This window comes from Entelurus aequoreus, linkage group LG10 (assembly GCF_033978785.1).
Source record: "Entelurus aequoreus isolate RoL-2023_Sb linkage group LG10, RoL_Eaeq_v1.1, whole genome shotgun sequence".
NCBI lineage: Eukaryota > Metazoa > Chordata > Actinopteri > Syngnathiformes > Syngnathidae > Entelurus > Entelurus aequoreus.
Genome location: NC_084740.1, coordinates 31,778,769 through 31,796,847, shown reverse-complemented (window position 1 = coordinate 31,796,847; position 18,079 = coordinate 31,778,769).

Below are 18,079 nucleotides of genomic sequence, written 5' to 3'. Positions count from 1 at the left end.
GATGTGCTGGCAGTTGGACCACAGGACTAGGTCAGGCCGCAAGTTAGTAATTGCTATCTCTGGTGGAACGATGAGTTTCTTATACACATCCACCAGCATCTGCCAGTCCCCAGGCTACCTCTAGCTGTCCCAACCTGGGCCTTGATGGTGTCTTTCCTTGCCTTCGTCCCCCCTCTCTAACAAAAATAACTGGCATATTCAGGTTGGGTGTCCTGGGTGGCAAGGTTGTTCTCCTGCTTTCCAGGGTTGCTGCCAAGCATTTGAGTACTTCGTTGTGTCTCCAGGTGTATCGTCCTTGGGAGAGGCTCACTTTACACACAGTGAGGATGTGTCTGAGTGTAGCTGGTGTTGAGCACAGGGTGCATGATGGATCTTCACCCAGCCATTGGTTGAGGTTTTTGGGGGTGGGAAGGACATCATAGGTTGTTCGAAGTAGGAAACTTACCCTACTCGATTCCATCTCCCATATGTCCCTCCAGCTGATCTTCCGTTTCTCCACCCCTTCCCACCTTGTCCACTGGCCCTGCTTAGCTTGCGCCACAGCCTTGGCATATCTAGTCGACTCTTCCTGTCGACGGACCTCAGCAGAGGATGCCTTGTTCCAGGAAGGTCGTGTCTCTCCAAGTCACAAACCGGCTTTTCCATGCTGGACTTGGCCCATGATGTCAGCGTGGTGAAGAGCAGATTTTGCCTGCTGTACTGCGTTATTAGCTGACCACTTCTTTCCTGCTGTCAGATTTGGGGCAGCAGCTCGGACCACAATATCCTTTGACTCTGTTAGGGTCATCTCGAGCCTCACTTTGGAGCATTTGAACTCCTCTGTCAGGCTAGAGAGAGGCAGTTCGAGTAATCCATGACCATACAGGCCGATGCTGCTCAGGCATCGAGGGACACCTAGCCACTTTCTAACGTAAGACCTGATTGTTCTTTCCATTTTCTCCACTCTGGTGAGGGAGATACCGTACATGGTTGGTGGCCACATGAGGCGGGGTAGTAACCCGAACTGGATGCACCAGATTTTCAGCTTTCCAGGCAGTAATGATTTATTTTGGGGTCTTTCCTCTTTAGCCAGAACCACTGGCTGCTCCGCTCTGCCACTCGCGTGTTTCCTTTATGGCCTGACGTCAATGTTCTTCAGACCTTTGGTGACTTCTTGCCTTAGCTTGTCTGCTTGCCCAGTGTCCTTCAGATTTGAGTCATACCACCTTCCCAGGCTCTTAATTGGCTTCTCTGACACAGTTGGAATGGGTTCATCACCAATGAGAAACCTTCGTTCTGTCAGTTTGCCTCTGATGATGGAGATGCTTCTTGATTTTGAGGCCTTGAATTTCATTCTGGCCCCAGTGATGTTCTCATGAAGCTTCCCTAGTAGCGCCTGGTGCAGCAACCATAACAACTATGTTATGGTTGTCATGTCATCCATATAGGCCCTGAGAGGAGGTAGGCGGATTCCCGAATTCAGCTGTTCGCCACCCACTACCCACTTGGATGCTCGCATAATGACTTCCATTGCCATGATGAAGGCCAACGGGGAGATGGTACACCCTGCCATTATTCCAACCTCCATATGGTGCCAAGTGGTGGTGAAGTCTGGCGTGGTAAAACAGAGCTGCAGATCTTCAAAGTATGCCTTGACAAGGTTGGTGATGGTCTCTGGTATCCTGAAGAAACATTAAATACATTAGTGTAGTAGACCTAAGTATTCATCAAGTACCACCATAATGACAACATTAAATACAGTAGTGTAGTAGACCTACGTATTTATTAAGTACCACCATAATGATATTGAACTACAGTAGTGTAGTAGACCTAAGTATTAATTAAGTACCACCATAATGACAACATTAAAATACAGTAGTATAGTAGCCCCAAATCAGACAGTAGTACAGCACGTCCCACTGGGAGGAGACCCCGTGGTAGGCCAAGGACCAAATGGGGGGATTACATCTCCTCTCTGGCCTGGGAACGCTTCGGGATTCCCCAGGAGGAAGTCGCTAATGTTGCTCTGGAGAGGGAAGTCTGGGGGTCTCTGCTGGAGCTGTTGCCCCCGCGACCCGATTCCGGATAAGCGGTTGAAGATGGATGGATGGATGGATAGTATAGTAGACCTAAGCATTCAGTAAGTACTACCATAATGACAACATAAAAATACAGTAGCGTAGTAGCTCCAAGTATTCATTAACTACCACCATAATGACATTAAACTAGAGTAGTATAGTAGACCTAAGTATTAATTAAGTACCACCATAATGAAGACATTAAAATACAGTAGTGTAGTAGACCTAAGTATTCATTAAGTACCACCATAATGACAACATTAAATACAGTAGTGTAGTAGACCTAAGTATTCATTAAGTACCACCATGATGACAACATTAAAACATAGTAGTGTGGTAGACTAAGTATTCATTAAGTACCACCATAATGAAGACATTAAAATACAGTAGTGTAGTAGACCTAAGTATTCATTAAGTCCCACCATAATGACAACATTAAAATACAGTAGTGTAGTAGATCTAAGTATTCATTAAGTACCACCATAATGACAACATTAAAATACAGTAGTGTAGTAAATCTAAGTATTCATTAAGTACCACCATAATGACAACATTAAAATATGTTTTGGACACTCGGGTGAAGAGAGGGGCGGAGCTTTCTACCGATCACTGCGATGGTGGGGGAGGATGCCGGACAGACCTGGCAGTAGTGTAGTAGACCTAAATATTAATTAAGTACCACCATGATGACAACATTAAAATACTAAGGCTGCAGCTAACGATTATTTTTCTATCGATTAATCTATAGATTATTTTTTCTATTAATCGGTTAATCTATAGATTATTTTTTTCGATTAATCTATAGATTATTTTTCATTTTACCGATTATTTTTTGATTCAAAATGAAGATAAAAAAATAAATGTAGGCCAGTTTTTTCAAAAGGCATGGCTTTTATTTACAAAAAAAAAAGAAGAATGGCCACTCAGTCAACATTGACAACAACATGACTAAATATTCTGTAACAATGTAAACATTTAAAACTTTTAACATTTAACAAAATTAAAAGTAGCTTATTTGCTTTTTAATGTGCAAATATAAAAGTCAACATCCAGTGCAAATCTTAATATTGTGCAATAGTATAAGCATTTCAAAAGTAAAAGTATTGCTTATTTTGCTTTAAAATGTGCAAAAATAAAGATAAACATCCTATAAAAAAAAGTGCAAAACAAATATTCTGTAACAACAGTGTAAACATTTCAACAAAAGTGAAAGTATTGCTTATTTGCTAAAATGTGCAAAAATAAAGATAGACATCCAATACAAAAAAGTGCCAATCTAAATATTCTGGAGCACAGTAAACATTAAGTATTGCTTTTAAAATGTGCTAAATAAACATCCAGTCCAACACAGTACACAGTAACCAATTCTACTCATTCCAGTGAGTGACTAACAGTTGTAATGAAGAAAGGTTAGCATGTCTACATGCTCTGGTTCTTTTCTTGTTTACAATATTCCCAGCAGCTGAAAATAGGCGCTCAGAAGGGGTCGATGTGGCTGGAACTGAGAGGTAATTAGCCTTCACCTCAAGCCAGGACTGCGAGTGAGCTGAGCTCCAGTTTAAGTTTCTAGAAGGTCAACGGGCTCATAGTGATGTTACTAGTAGTTGACTGGGAGGTGTTTATTATCATTTGGGGAGAGTCCGCTGCCTGATGCTCACCTGCTAAACACCTAGATAGGAGCAGATCTCCACGCCGAAGCGCTGACTACATGCACTCTGAATACGCACTGCTGATTGGCTGGTAACGTTTTGAATACGCACTGCTGATTGGCTGATAATGCTTTGTGTGTACCAATCAGATGGTTGTGTGGGTGGGACAATGCTGCATGCTGAGACAGAAGCAGAAGGAGCAAAGCAGCTTGTTAAGACTTTAGCTTTAGCTTAGAAACTCGTTCGGTACACCCCCGTACCGAAACGGTTCAATACAAAACACGTACCGTTACACCCCTAGCAGATACAAATGACACATTCATGTTTTTGTGTAATGATGACAACATATGCTCACGCGGACGATTGACTAGTTGATGGTTGCTTTTCTTTTCAAATGTTCGTTCATAGCCGTTGTGCTGCTATGATAGGCCATTTCCGCTCGACACAGTGTGCATACAACAACATTATTAGGCCGTTTATTGAAATACTCCCACACTTTTGACGACTTTTGGCGTGATTTTTCCCGCTCGCTCGCACCGCTCGCATCGTCTGCTTTGATCGTCTGCTTTGCGCTTCGCCATGACGGTAGTGTGACGTAAATATGCGACGCGTCGACGCACAAAAACGGTGTCGACGTATTTACGTAACCGATGACGTCGACTACGTCGACGCGTCGTTTCAGCCTTATAAAATACAGTAGTGTAGTAGACCTAAGTATTCATTAAGTACCACCATGATGACAACATTAAAACATAGTAGTGTGGTAGACCTAAGTATTCATTAAGTACCACCATAATGACAACATTAAATTACAGTAGTGTAGTAGACCTAAGTATTCATTAAGTACCACCATAATGACAACATTAAAATACAGTAGTGTAGTAGATCTAGGGATGATGTTTGATAAGAAATTATCGAGTTTGAGCCCATTATCGAATCCTCTTATCGAACCGATTCCTTATCGATTCTCTTATCGAATCCAGATAGGTTGTTGTATATGGAAAAAAACACAAGCTCACTTTTATTTTATAAGAAAAAAATAAAATAAAATAAATAAATAAATATTGACTGTTGTTACCCCCCTAAAAAAATAAAATAAAATAAATAAATATTGACTGTTGTTACCCAAAGTATATTAAGTGGGATTTTTCAGAAAAACAAATATATACAGTAACACAAAAACAACATGTCGCTGTGATCACTACAGGTGTATAAATAATACCATAGTGTTAAATAAAATCAGTCCCTTGGGCACAAAACTTAAAATAATACAGCTCTCCAAAAAGTGCACTTCTGCTGCTATTGGAACATCTTTCTAGTGTGGCCTCTTCCAGGAATGACTGCACGTCCTTGTTCTGGAGGGAAAATGAGGGACAGACACAGCATAGAATTAGGGTGGAAATTAGCTGAATGTGAAGACTAGGGTTTCTGTTATTAAGTCTTTAGCATTAGTATGTGGAATTAAATGATGGAATTGATTAAGTAATGAAGTTAAACATTGTACTGATATGATCCACTTTAACAGGTTGTTCGAATTAATAGTGCTTACAAAGTACAAAGAAGAATTATGAGAAGACTTTCAACCTTATTGAAAATAAGATATTCTTCATCTCAGTATATTAATAATGACTGAATTAATTAATTACATATTACAAAACTGTTGTATATACTAATTCACAGATGTTATTTTATTATACAAAGGTCAGTAAATGTAAACGCTCTGAAGTGGGAAAGGGGTAGGATTAAAAAAGTTTTACTTCTTCCTACTCCTTTTCAGACATGATGTAAAGTGAAATGATATGAAACTGTGATGTGTTATGCTGTAAGTGTGTTCATGCACGAAATAAACTAAAGAAAGAAAGAAAGCACAAGTTTATTAGACAGACCTGCAAACTCTGGAGTGGTGTAGGTGTTCTGTCTTGTTTGTTGAATGTATTAATAATATATGTAAAACCAGTGTTTAAGTTCACTTTGGAATTCAGCAGTGAGGTGCACTTCCTCCTTTAGACAGCAGGAGGCAGCATTGCCTAGTTTACAGTAATGTCCATGATAGCAGGGCACAACAAGGAGTTCCTTTCAAGTAGACTTTAAAGGCCTACTGAAATTAAATTTTTTTATTCAAACGGGGATAGCAGATCTATTCTATGTGTCATACTTGATCATTTCGCGATATTGCCATATTTTTGCTGAAAGGATTTAGTATAGAACAACGACGATAAAGATTGCAACTTTTGGTATCTGATAAAAAAAAAGGCTTGCCCCTACCGGAAGTAGCATGACATAGTCAATTGAACATATACGCAAAGTTCTCTATTGTTTACAATGATGGCCGCCAGAAGTGAGAGAGATTCGGACAGAGAAAGCGACGATTTCCCCATTAATTTGAGCGAGGATGAAAGATTTGTAAATGAGGAAAGTGCAAGTGAAGGACTAGTGGGGAGTGGAAGATGCTGTGAGAGCCGGGGGTGACCTGATATTCAGCTGGAAATGACTACAACAGTAAATAAACAAAAGACATATATATACTCTATTAGCCACAACACAACCAGGTTTATATTTAATATGCCACAAATTAATCCCGCATAAAAACACCTAAGTGTTTGTTATGCTAGCTCCTAGCTCCTAGCTACTAGCTACTAGCTCAAGCTAGTTATAGCTCGAGCGGGTAATATGGACGGGATCCCGTATATATAACCCGCCAATACAATTCAAACACCTGCACAACACACACACTCACTCAGCCCAAACAACCGTTCACCTAACCCAAGGTTCATAAAGCTTATATATTTAATCAAAGTTGCGTACATGACACGCACGTACTGGCAAGCAATCAAATGTTTGGAAGCGCGCGGGTGGGACCTGATATCCAGCTGGGAATGACTACAACAGTAAATAAACACAAGACATATATATACTCTATTAGCCACAACACAACCAGGCTTATATTTAATATGCCACAAATTAATCCCGCATAAAAACACTTAGGTGTTTGTTATGCTAGCTCCTAGCTCCTAGCTACTAGCTACTAGCTCGAGCTAGTTATAGCTCGAGCGGGTAATATGGACGGGATCCCGTATATATAACCCGCCAATACAATTCAAACACCTGCACAACACACACACTCACTCAGCCCAAACAACCGTTCACCTAACCCAAGGTTCATAAAGCTTATATATTTAATCAAAGTTGCGTACATGACACGCACGTACTGGCAAGCAATCAAATGTTTGGAAGCGCGCGGGTGGGACCTGATATCCAGCTGGGAATGACTACAACAGTAAAAAAATACAAGACATATATATACTCTATTAGCCACAACACAACCAGGCTTATATTTAATATGCCACAAATGAATCCTAATGCTAGCTCCTAGCTCCTAGCTACTAGCTCGAGCTAGTTATAGCAAGCGATCAAATGTTTGGAAGCGCAGCTGTGTACTCACGGTATCGCAACTGTGTATCCAAATCAAAGTCCTCCTGGTAAGAGTCTCTGTTGTCCGAGTTCTTTGATCTTGACTGCATCTTTCGGGAATGTAAACAAAGAAGCGCCGGCTGTGTACGTGTTGCTGCTGACTTCCCTCGCAAAATAGACACTTCGCACCGACAACTTTCTTCTTTGCTTGCTCAGTTTCTTTCTCCATAATGCAATGAACAAATTGCAACAGATTCACCAACACAGATGTCCAGAATACTGTGTAATAATGACATGAAAACAGAGCTATTTCGTATTGGCTTCAATGGTGTCCGAATACTTCCGTTTCAATGATTGACGTCACGCGCATACGTCATCCTCAGAGGCGTTTCGAACCGGAAGTTTAGCGGGAAATTTAAAATTGCACTTTATAAGTTAACCCGGCCGTATTGGCATGTGTTGCAATGTTAAGATTTCATCATTGATATATAAACTATCAGACTGCGTGGTCGGTAGTAGTGGCTTTCAGTAGACCTTTAAGCTAGTTCGGTGACGATCGCAAACGTTTTCATCTGCTCGGATCTCATGCCAAACAAAGTATCATCGGTATGTATTGTTGAGTAGTATGCTAATATTTGATTGAGTTGTATTATTTGTTGGTTGTGATGTAATTTGGGACGTTTTATGGCCAACAGTCAGTCATGCTAATTTTCGGAATTCATACAGTGAAGTGAATGTTAGCATAGTAAGCTAGTTTGCTGTAGAGCACTTAAATTACATATTTTGTGGCGTTTATTTATCCATTTAAGTTCAATACACAGCATAATGCATGTTTTATTGTAGTGGGCTTGTGTGTGTGTAATTGGCTGTGTATGCATGTCTGTAATGTAAGCATCCTTCTGCTTGTATGTTTTCAGTTTTACCCTTTTTACGGTCAATAAACCTGTGGACAAGAAGACGTTTTTCAGAGTGTTTGATCAAGAAAAGGTGTTAGGGTAAAGCCAAGATATTTCTACATATCGAGGGCGGCACAGTAAAACGATGTCTTTAACGCAGAAGATAAGACAGCATACACAAGAACAAACAATGGATTGCACAGAAAGCTCATTACGGACAAAATCTACCACTTCACGTGCTTCAACGAGGTCAAAAGCTTCCTCCACCGAGGCTGCAGCTACCAAAGCACGCGCAAAAGCAGAGGCAGCCAAAGTATGTCTGTCTTTTGCACAAAAAGAAATGACACTCAAAGTGGAAAAAGTACAACTGGACGTGGAAAAAGCACAACTAGAAGCTAAGATGGACATGCTCTTACTGGAGCAGGACGCAGCAGCTGCACTCGCCAAAGCGGAGGTCTTGGAAGCCGCTGTGGAAGGAAGTGATCGAAGCAGCTCCTATCTTCACATCAAGCAGTTGTTTGGACATTCAGTTGACACATTAGAGTGCACAAAAGAATACATAGCCACTCAGGCCCAAGAGCCAAGTCAAATAAAAGTTGAATCACCACACCAACAGCCATCGTCATGGAATGAAACACAACATTATAAACCACCAGATGTGAACTCCATTCAACACTCACATCTCCAGACAGAGCACAATAAACACAGAGTTGGGTTTGTTTCTACCCTACAACAAATGACGACACCTTCACAGCCAGAAGTCACATCAGTCATCAGTCCATCTTCAAACAACATACGAGACAATCACCAAGATTACAAGTCAAGTTACAGTTCTCCTTTGCATCCAAAGTCCAGCGGTACACCTTGTCAGCCTGTCTACGATCAAGGGAATGTGGCAGACTTCGCAAGATATCTAGCTCACCGTGAGCTAGTCACAACGAGCCTGATAAAGTTCAGCGACCAGCCATGCAGTTACAGGGCATGGAAACAGTCCTTTGTGAACACAGTCAGAGGCCTCAACATAACGTCCAGTAAAGAAATGGATTTGTTGGTCACGTGGCTAGGGAAGGAGTCAGCTGAGCACGCAAAACGCATCAGGGCTGTCCATGTCTACTCCCCAGACAAAGGCCTAAAAAGGATATGGGACAGACTGGAAACCTGTTACGGCGCACCCGAAATGGTGGAGGATTCACTCTTTAAACGGATCCACAGCTTCCCTAAAATGATAAACAGAGACTATTCAAAGCTCCATGAGTTGAGTGATTTTCTCATATAATTGGAGGCAGCCAAGGAAGATGGAGACCTGCCTGGCCTTGCATATTTGGACACAGCGTGTGGGATAAACCCATTAGTTCAAAAGTTACCATTCAACCTTCAAGAAAAGTGGCTCAACGTTGGCACAAACTACAAATTACAACACAATGTAACATTTCCCCCCTTTTATGTTTTTGTTGACTTCATTGGAAAACAAGCTATAATTAGGAATGACCCAGGCTTCAAGTTTGCAGGTCAAATTGACACCTCAAAAGCAGACAGAGTCCAATGGAAGCAGATCCAAAATAGAGAAGTCTCAGTTCATAAGATCGATTTCCAGTCTACTGCCCCTCCTATTAATGACAAGCAACACTTTGAAGCTGATGATCCTGTGAAAAAATGCCCTATTCATAAAAAACCTCACATGCTCCAGAAATGTCGGACCTTCCGTGCAATGCCGTTGGAACAACGCAAGGAATTCCTGAAAGAGAATGGCATATGTTTTAAGTGTTGCACATCCACTCAACATATAGCAAAAAACTGTAAATGTATTACTAGGTGCACTGAGTGTGAGAGCGCAAAGCACATTTCTGCACTTCATCCTGGACCTGCACCATGGATCCAGGTCCCAACCCCCCTGACACAGCTTGGCGGGGAGCAAGACTCAGGACCTTCAACTGAGGTCAGTGCTCGATGTACAGATGTATGTGGTGGCAATCAAAGCTACAAATCCTGCTCAAAGATCTGCCTTGTTAAAATATATCCTAGCGGCCGTCCTGAGAAATCCCTGAAAGTTTATGCAATCATCGACGATCAGAGTAACAAGTCCCTTGCTCGTTCAGAGTTCTTTGAGATCTTCAACATTCAAAGTCCTTCATCTCCATACACACTCCGAACCTGCTCTGGAGTGACGGAAACCACTGGGAGAAGAGCTTCAGGCTACAACATTGAATCCATGGATGTAAAAGTGTGCCTCTCTTTACCAAGCCTCCTGGAATGTGATGATCTACCTAACAACAGATCAGAAATCCCAACACCTAATGCTGCAGCCAACCATACTCACCTCAAATCAGTTGCTAACCTCATCCCAGAGCTGGATCCTAACGCGTCCATCATGCTTCTCCTTGGGAGAGACATCATCTTTGTCCACAAAGTGTGCAAGCAGGTTGATGGGCCACGCGATGGTCCCTATGCTCAAAAACTTGACCTGGGATGGGTGATCGTTGGAAATGTATGCTAGGGAGGTGTTCACAAGCCGACCACAGTTAATAACTTCAACACCATTACAATTGAACAAAGGCGTCCCACAGTCTTTACACCTTGTCCTAACGCATTTCAAGTCAAGGAGAGACATGGCCAGTTTCAAAGCCCTGAATACTCAAAGGTAACCTTCACAAAGAAATGTAAGCAAGATGACGTAGGCGCTACAGTGTTTCGGCAGACCAACGATGACAACAAAGTCGGTCCATCCATTGATGACATCGCCTTCCTGCAAATCATGGAGAGGGATTTGAAAAAGGACATAACCAACAGCTGGGGAGCTCCGCTGCCATTTAAGACTCCAAGGCCCAAGCTTCCTGACAACAAAGTTCAAGCCTTAAAGCGTTTTTCCTGTTTGAGACGCAACTTCGAAAGAAAACCAGTGATGAAAGAGCACTTTTTTAGCTTCATGGAAAAGATCTTTCAAAATGAACATGCTGAAATAGCCCCTCCACTCACATCTAATGAAGAAAGATGGTATTTACCAGCCTTTGGTGTTTACCATCCAAAGAAACCTGGGAACATCCGTGTGGTGTTTGACTCCAGCGCCCAATACAATGGTGTGTCACTAAACGACGTGCTGTTAACTGGACCCGACCTCAACAACACACTTATAGGGGTACTCCTCAGGTTTCGCAAAGAAGCTGTAGCCATAACAGCAGACATTCAGCAGATGTACCACTGTTTCTTAGTCAGAGAAGATGACCGCAATTATCTCAGGTTTTTATGGTTCAGAAACAACAACTCATCTGAAGACATCATGGAATACAGAATGAGGGTCCATGTCTTTGGAAATTGTCCCTCTCCCGCAGTGGCCATCTACTGTTTAAGACAGTCAGTGAAAAATGCAGAGACCGTTGTAAAGCAGTTTGTCAACCGTGACTTTTATGTAGATGACGGGCTAACGTCACTTCCCTCCATCGAAGCTGCAGTGAAGCTGCTCAAGAGGACGCAAGAGGTTCTGTCAACTCAAACTTGAGGCTTCACAAAATCGCCTCAAATAAAGGAGAAGTTATGAACGCATTCCCATCTCAGGACCATGCCATCAACTTAAAGGACCTGGACTTCAATTCAGATATCTTGCCCATGCAACGTAGTCTGGGACTTAACTGTGATCTAATGTCAGACACATTTACCTTTCAAGTAGCTGATGAGCAAAAGCCTTTCACCCGCAGAGGTGTCTTGTCAACTGTCAACAGCATCTATGATCCCCTAGGATTTATTGCCCCTGTCACCATACAAGGCAAACTGATCCTGCGTGAGCTCATGGAGAACAACGGAGATTGGGATGCACCTCTTCCTCAAGAAATGGAAGAGACATGGTCAACGTGGCGATGCTCATTGAAAGATCTCAGCAATCTCCAAATCCCAAGAGTTTACACACAGGCCTCTCCTACAGCGGTGTCAAAAAGAGAGATAGTCATCTTTTGTGACGCTTCCACAAAGGCAATTGCAGCAGTTGCATACTTAAAACTAACAGAGAAAAATGGAACCAACCACGTGGGCTTTCTCATGGGAAAAACCAAGCTTACACCCTTGTCAGAACAAACTGTCCCTTGACTTGAGCTTTGTTCTGCAGTTTTAGCGGTGGAGCTTGCCGAGCTCATCACCTCAGAGATGGACATGGAGGTTGACATCACTTTCTACAGCGACAGCAAAATCGTTCTTGGTTATATCAGCAATGATATTAGACATTTTTACGTGTATGTAAGCAATCGAGTTCAACGGATAAGAAGCTTTTCTCACCCTGAGCAATGGAAACATGTCTCCACTGAAGCAAACCCTGCCGACATAGCCACAAGGTCTGTGTCAGCGAAACACCTGTCCAGTACCACCTGGCTTTGTGGACCAGCATTCCTGAAGAACGCTCAGAATGACCAGTTTCAAAAGGGCCCTTTTGAGTTGTCTGACCCCTCTTTGGATACAGAGGTCCGCCTGCATGTTTCAACATTGAACACCACTGCAGTAATCAAACACCTGGGTTCTCAATGCTTCTCCAAGTTCTCCAGTTGGAGATCATTGATCCATGCCATTGCTCGTCTCACTCACATTGCTCGCCTCTTTCAAAAGAATCCTGCAGTAAAAGCTAATGGCTGCAAAGGCTGGCATCATTGCCACTCAGCAAATGCTGTTGAGGAACTTGCACATGCTAAGAAAACCATCATTCGTGCAGTTCAAGAAGACATGTATGCTCAAGAGTATGCTTCCATCAAAAATGGTAAAGGGCTTTCCAAAGACAATAATCTCAAAGCCTTAGACCCTCTCATTGATGCCGATGGTCTGCTAAGAATTGGGGGTCGCATAAAAGAAGCGGAACTCTCTTTGGAGGAGAAATCGCCTCTCATAATCCCTGGCAAGCACCATATTTCCACGCTTCTGGTCAGGCACTACCATCAGAAAATACAACACCAGGGCAGATTATTCACTGAAGGTGCTTTAAGAGCTGCTGGATTTTGGATTGTTGGTGGTAAAAGACGAGTCAGCAGTGTGATCTATAGATGTGTTAAATGCTGCAAACTTCGCGTTTAGCCTCAGACTCAAAAGATGGCTGATCTTCCAGCTGATCGCCTGTCCACTGAACCTCCATTTACCAACGTTGGGCTGGACGTCTTTGGACCGCACGTCGTACACGAGGTGGCCTTGCACAAGACAAAAGGTGGGCCGTACTATTCACCTGTATGAGTGTCAGAGCCGTGCACATAGAGGTCATTGAATCATTAGACACGTCATGTTTCATCAATGCCTTAAGGCGTTTCCTTGCTATCAGGGGCCCAGTGAAATTAATTCGGTCCGATAGAGGCACCAACTTCATAAGTGCATGCAGAGAGCTCAAGATTCCATCCAACATTGATAACACATCTGTAGAAAAGTTTTTGTCCGATCAAGATTGCAGATGGATGTTCAACGTGCCTCACGCATCTCACATGGGTGGGCCATGGGAGAGGATGATTGGTGTGGCAAGAAGGATCCTTGACGCCATGTTCCTGCAGCTTGGGACCTCAAAGCTGACCCACGAGGGTCTCTCCACACTTATGGCAGAGGTGACTGCCATCATCAATGCCAGACCTCTTGTACCAGTGTCCACCGACCCAGATGACCCGCAAATACTCTCACCAGCAACATTCCTCACACAAAAGGTCAGTCCTTCAACTGCTCCCGTAGGCGACTGGGTAAAAGGTCTCCACAAGCAACAGTGGCGTCAAATCCAGCATTTGGCTCAAACCTTTTGGGACAAATGGAAGAAGCAATACCTATCCACACTTCAGCCACGGAGGAAGTGGCATTCACCCCACCCTAACCTCCTGCCTGGAAGTGTAGTGCTCCTCAAAGATGACCAACTGAAGAGAAACAATTGGCCTTTAGGACTAATTATACAAGCCTTCCCAAGCAAAGATGGCAGAGTTCGCAAAGCGGAGATAAAGGTCTCCAGAAAGGATGGGACCAAAGTGTTCCTGCGGCCGGTCACAGAGACAATCCTGCTTATGGCACCAGAGAAGCCATAGTATCCTTTGGGACAGTTTGGTAGTGGCGGTTTAATCCGCCAGGCGGGGAGTGTTCTGTCTTGTTTGTTGAATTTATTAACAATATATGTAAAACAAGTGTTTAAGTTCACTTTGGAATTCAACAGTGAGGTGCACTTCCTCCTTTAGACAGCAGGAGGCAGCACTGCCTAGTTTACAGTAATGTCCATGATAGCAGGGCACAACAATAAATTAAATGATAAATGGGTTATACTTGTATAGCGCTTTTCTACCTTCGAGGTACTCAAAGCGCTTTGACAATATTTCCACATTTACCCATTCACACACACATTCACACACTGATGGCGGGAGCTGCCATGCAAGGCGCTAACCAGCAGCCATCAGAGGCAAAGGGTGAAGTGTCTTGCCCAAGGACACAACGGACGTGACTAGGAAGGTAGAAGGTGGGAATTGAACCCCAGTAACCAGCAACACTCCGATTGCTGGCACAGCCACTCTACCAACTTCGCCACGCCGTCCCTATGAACAATGAGTTCCTTTCAAGTAGACTTTAAGCTAGTTCGGTGACGATCGCAAACGTTTTCATCTGCTCGAATCTCATGCCAAACAAAGTATCATCGGTATGTATTGTTGAGTAGTATGCTAATATTTGATTGAGTTGTATTATTTGTTGGTTGTGATGTAATTTGGGACGTTTTATGGCCAAAAGTCAGTCATGCTAATTTTCGGAATTCATACAGTGAAGTGAATGTTAGCGTAGTAAGCTAGTTTGCTGTAGAGCACTTAAATTACATATTTTGTGGCGTTTATTTATCAATTTAAGTTCAATACACAGCATAATGCATGTTTTATTGTAGTGGGCTTGTGTGTGTGTAATTGGCTGTGTATGCATGTCTGTAATGCAGACCTGGGCATTGTACGGCCCGCGGGCCGCATCCGGCCCTTTGCGCATCCCTGTCCGGCCCGCGTGAGGCCAATCATAAATTACAAAATAAATTTTAAAAAGTATCTATGTCGAGTGTGCAATACAACGGTGCTGCTTTTGTTTTGAAAAGCGTTATTTGTATTACTTCCGTGTGGACGTATGCGCGTGTGCGATTGTGAGTGAATTGAACGGCGCAATTACAAATTACAAAATAAAGTTTAAAAAACATCTATGTCGTGCGCGCAATACAACTGTGCTGCTTTTATTTTGAAATGTGTTATTTATGCCGTATGTCCGGAGGGAACCTGTGAGTGAAGGTGCATAGAGACAAGTGATGAGACGCTAAAAAAAGAAAAGTTGATGAGGAATGGCGTGTTTCCAACAAGAGATGGACTGCCAAGTATTTCTTTACATAAATTAATGGTAAAGCCGTGTGCTTAATGTGTGGTACACAGGTTGCTGTGTTTAAAGAATATCATTTTAATCGCCACTACACGAAGAAACACGAGGGAAAATACCGGGATGTGTCTGATGAAGCGCGCGCAAGGGAGGCTGATGCGTTGATGGTAAAACTGCAAACCCAACAAGGACTTTGTGCCATATTTCACACCCCCAGAGATGCAGCCGTCAGGACAAGTTTCGTCATTTCTCACAAAAGCGCCAGAAAAAGTAAGGCGTTTTCTGACGGAGAGTTTATTAAGGAGTGCTTATTGGACTTTGTTGCGCTGATAATGCCCGGAGACATGGATTGTTTTTCGCTAACTTTGGATGAGAGCTCTGATGCAGTCAATTAAAGAGACAACCACAGGTAATGACTTGTTCACAGAGGTAAATGCGTGTTGGGACAAGCTGGCAGGTGTGACAATCCAATCCACTTTATTTATATAGCACATTTAAACAACAAAATGTTTCCAAAGTGCTGCACAACAATATTACAAACAATATTCAAATATTATCCTTAGCTCCACCAATGACTGAATAAAAAGAAAAAACAATTACATATAAAACCAATATAAAAAACAATATAAAATAAATATGATTAAAAACTATTTTTAACAACAGATGGTTGTCCAAATCTGATGGGGAAAAATGTTGGATAATGCAGGATAAAGTGACCATCAAAAGCAATCTGCTTTTGTATAAAGTTAAGTTAGGTTAAATTAAATTATTATTATTATTATTAATTATTATTATTATTATCATCATTATTATTTATCTTACGGTATATCAAAAATAATATTGAGCAAAATTTAATTGAAATATTGTCGTGTGGCCCTCCAGCAGTGCTCGGGTTGCTTATGCGGCCCCCGGTGAAAATTAATTGCCCACCCCTGCTGTAATGCAAGCATCCTTCTGCTTGTATGTTTTCAGTTTTACCCTTTTTACAGTCAATAAAGCTGTGGACAAGAAGACATTTTTCAGAGTGTTTGATCAAGGAAAGGTGTTAGGGTAAAGCCAAGATATTTCTACATATCGAGGGCGGCACAGTAGGCTACAAGATAACGTTAACGTTATCAGACACATACAAAAAGGCTAACGTTAACGTTATCGTTAGCCACTTAGGTAACGTTAGTCAAGCTAACATTACTGCAGTCCTGGTTGACATAAGAGGTAACGTTATTAAAGGCTACGAGTGAGCAGATATGGAAAATAACCGGCAACAGTTAACGTTAGTTACTCACCAGCACTCTTACTGGAATTGGCGCTGTAGCTTGAAGCAGAGGAAGAGGGGCCTGCTTCGTCATTTCTGTCGCGGCTTCTCCACAACACCTTTCTTGAACGTTCAGGTTATGTACGGCCTGAACATGTTTCATCATGCTTGTTGTGCTTCCCTCCTTACATGAGAGCGAAGCCTGGCAATAATTGCAGATAGCCGTTTCCTCCTCATATTTTTTTGTAAAATTGAGGCGTTTTTTCCGGCTGCTTCTTTTTCATTTTTTTTCTTTTTTTTTTTTTTTAAACCTTTATTTATAGATTTCAATTACAAACAGGCGAAGAAACAAAAACAGTACAAAACAGTACAAAAAAACAGTACAAAACAGCGCCAGGGGTTGTATATTCAAAGTAACTAAAATAGAATACAAAAAAGTATATACTGTATATAATAAACCTTGTTGCTGCTTCTGTATCTGCCGCCAATGACTGAGCTACGTCATTTTCTGGGACGTGTCACAGGGCATTTCCTGTGAGACGGGATTCGTTCCCAGGGATTCGAATACAGAACCAACTCTTTTTCTTTACTATGGTGGCGTCGATAACGGAAACGGGTTCTCAAAAAGGGATTCGGGTCCATGGAATCGGTTCTTTTCTTATCGAACAACCGGGAGAACCGGTTTCGAACATCATCCCTAAGTAGATCTAAGAATTCATTAAGTACCACCATAATGACAACATTTAATGTTTTGGACACTCGGGTGAAGAGAGGGGCAGAGTTTTCTACCGATCATCACCTGGTGGTGAGTTGGCTGCGATTGTGGGGGAGGATGCCGGACAGACCTGGCAGACCCAAACGCATTGTGAGGATCTGCTGGGAACGTCTGCCAGAGTCTCCTGTCAGAGAGAGTTTCAATTCCCACCTCCGGAAGAACTTTGAACATGTCACGAGGGAGGTGCTGGATATTGAGTCGGAGTGGACCATGTTCCGCACCACTATTGTCGAGGCGGTTGATTGGAGCTGTGGCCGCAAGGTAGTTAGTGCCTGTCGTGGCGGTAATCCTAGAACCCGTTGGTGGACACCGGCGGTGAGGGATGCCGTCAAGCTGAAGAAGGAGTCCTGTCGGGTTCTTTTGGCTCATAGGACTCCAGAGGCAGCGGACAGGTACCGACAGGTGTGCGGCTTCAGTGGAGTTCGGGGAAGCCATGGAAAACAACTTCCGGACGGCTTCGAAGCGATTCTGGACCACCATCTGCCGCCTCAGGAAGGGGAAGCAGTGCACTATCAACACCGTGTATGGTGCGGATGGTATTCTGCTGACCTCGACTGTGGATGTTGTGAATTAAGGGGGGGAATACTTCGAAGACCTCCTCTATCCCACCAACACGTCTTCCTATGAGGAAGCAGTGTCTGGGGAATATGTGGTGGGCTCTCCTATTTATGGGGCTGAGGTTGCTGAGGTAGTTAAAAAAGTCCTCGGAGGCAAGGCCG